A 2204-nucleotide genomic window follows, 5' to 3' on the forward strand; every position below is an offset into this window, starting at 1 on the left:
AAAAATTAGAATAGCTAAAACAATTTTAAAAACATAAGAAAAAAAATTTGGAGGAATTATACGACTTAGTTTTGAAATTTACCATTCAGTTAATAGTAATCACCAGTGTATAGGTGAAGGATGGACAGACACAAAGGTCAACAGAATAGAACAAAGATGTCCATGCAAATAGGGCCACTTGATTTTTAGACGGGTAGAAAACGTAATGAAGAAATAAAAGACTTCAATGAACAGTGCTGGAATTGAACATCCATGATGAAAAAATTATGGACCTCAACATATATCTCAAATCTTATGTAGAAATTAACTCAAAATGGATCACAGATGTAGATGTAAAACATAAGAACTGGATAAGACTTGGGAAAGTGACAATTTTAAGGGATGCTTCTAGGCTCATGGGAGGGTAGGAAGCTCTAGGAATCTGTCTCCTCTGCAAGGTAACAGCTGCATCAGTAGACCCTGTCTGATGAACTCTTGGGGCTCTGGAGTCTACTGAAGGCCTGGAACTTCCAGGGTGAGGCTGGGACATAAACTGTGGTTAGTTTTTGTTAATTTCAGCTCTGAGCACAGTAGCAACTTCCTACCCTCCACCCCCGCCCGCCCTGTGACAAGCAGCCCTGTGCATTTCTGGGCCAGCTCTGCACACAGCTTGCACACAGCCTGAGGAGCCAGGGTGGCAGGAGGACCCCACCTTCCCCATTTCAGGATCTGTGCTGGAGGCTAATTCCGATCACAAAGGTGTAGGCAGTGATGAACAGGCCACTGCTGCTGCACCTCTCCCCACATCCAAGGACGTCCCCTGCCTGGTGACTTCCATGGAACATAAAGGGCCAGAGCGCTTTCTTGTCCTTCCCTCAATTCATTTCTCTCTTTTCTGCCACTGTTGGGAGCAAGACATTAAAGAATATTAAAAAGCAATTACATAAATACATATTTGCTATGTATTACTATATAAGGAAAGTCAGAAGAGTGCCTGGCGGCAGGAATGGTGGTAGCACACACCTGTAATCCTAGCCCCTCAATAGGCTGAGGCAGGAGGATTACTGGGAGTTCAAGGCCACCCTGAACTGCATAGCAAAACCTTGTGTCAAAAAGACAGAAAAAAAAAAGGTGCCTGTACATACCCAGGGTAGGGTGGTGGTGGAGGAGACTTTAAGTTTACACTTCAGGCTGGTCCTCAGCACACAGACAGCCTGCAACCAAAACCAAAGTCAAAAACTCAAACAAAAACCAATAACAGGGGCCAGGGAGTTAGCTCAGCAGAATAAGTGCTTGCCTGGCAAGCACAAGGGCCGGAGTTCAATCCCTGGTTCCGCAAAACAAACAAACAAAAAAACAAAAAACCCTAATAACAGACATCAAAGGAGAAGAAGAATCTAATTTCTAACTACCCTAATATTAACTTGCAATATCTAGTTTTCAGCAACAACAACCACTCTCAGGGGGAGAAAAACCCCTAAGAAATGTAAATACTCAGAAAAGTGTGGCCTATTAAAAAACAAAGATCTGATGGCAGATCTATTAGGCAAAGACATAAAGCAACTGTCTTAGGGATGAGTAGAGAACTCAGAAAAAGTGCGGATGGAGCCAAAAGAAAATAGAGTACAAACAAAACAAGCATTAAGAAAGACAAGAAGGAAATTATGGAACTAAAGAGTACACTAAAATGAAAAAGTCATTCATTTCGAAGATAGTTTTGAGGAGTCAGAAGAGAGAATCAGCATACCTGAAGTTAGACAATAGAAATGACAAATCTGAAGAACAGAAAGAAAATACAATTGAGCAAAGCCTAATGGGTCTGTGGGAATCCATCAAGTGACCCAAATACACACTCTCCACGTCTCAGAAGGACAGGAGAAAGAGGGGCAGAGAAAATATTTAAAGAAACAATGCCTGAAAAGGCCCAAGTCTGATAAAAGACATGAATATAAATATCCAAGTAGCTCAATAAAGTCCAGCTAAGATGAAGGCAGGAACTCACACTCAAACCCATAAATCAAACTCCTAAAAGCTGAAGACAGGGGAGCAAGGCAGGGAATGGGGAATAAAAAGAATAAAGGTATGTTAAGTACATGCGCTTACTCTGCAATGCATGTAAACATTATATACTGCAAACACCAAACATACTAATAAGAAATAAAATTTTATTTATTTATTTATTTATTTATTTATTTATTTAGTGGAACTGGGGATTGAACTCAGGT

At 40.8% G+C, this 2204-nt stretch overlaps 1 long non-coding RNA gene across 4 annotated transcripts in view; it reads right to left on the reverse strand.

Moving 5' to 3' along the window:
* Positions 1 to 2204, reverse strand: part of LOC111813315 — a 20948-nt gene that overhangs the window by 12143 nt on the left and 6601 nt on the right. The window contains exon 1 of one of the 4 annotated variants that reach the window (XR_002818618.1): positions 1125 to 1200. The exons of 2 other annotated variants lie outside the window; for them this stretch is intronic. This is a non-coding gene — a long non-coding RNA (uncharacterized LOC111813315). Of the gene's footprint in view, positions 1 to 1002; positions 1046 to 1124; positions 1201 to 2204 lie in introns of those variants that run through there. One more of the 4 variants, XR_002818621.1, reaches the window with a different exon arrangement.

The sequence above is a fragment of the Octodon degus genome, unplaced genomic scaffold (genome assembly GCF_000260255.1).
Source record: "Octodon degus isolate 3935 unplaced genomic scaffold, OctDeg1.0 scaffold00007, whole genome shotgun sequence".
Classification (NCBI taxonomy): Eukaryota; Metazoa; Chordata; class Mammalia; order Rodentia; family Octodontidae; genus Octodon; species Octodon degus.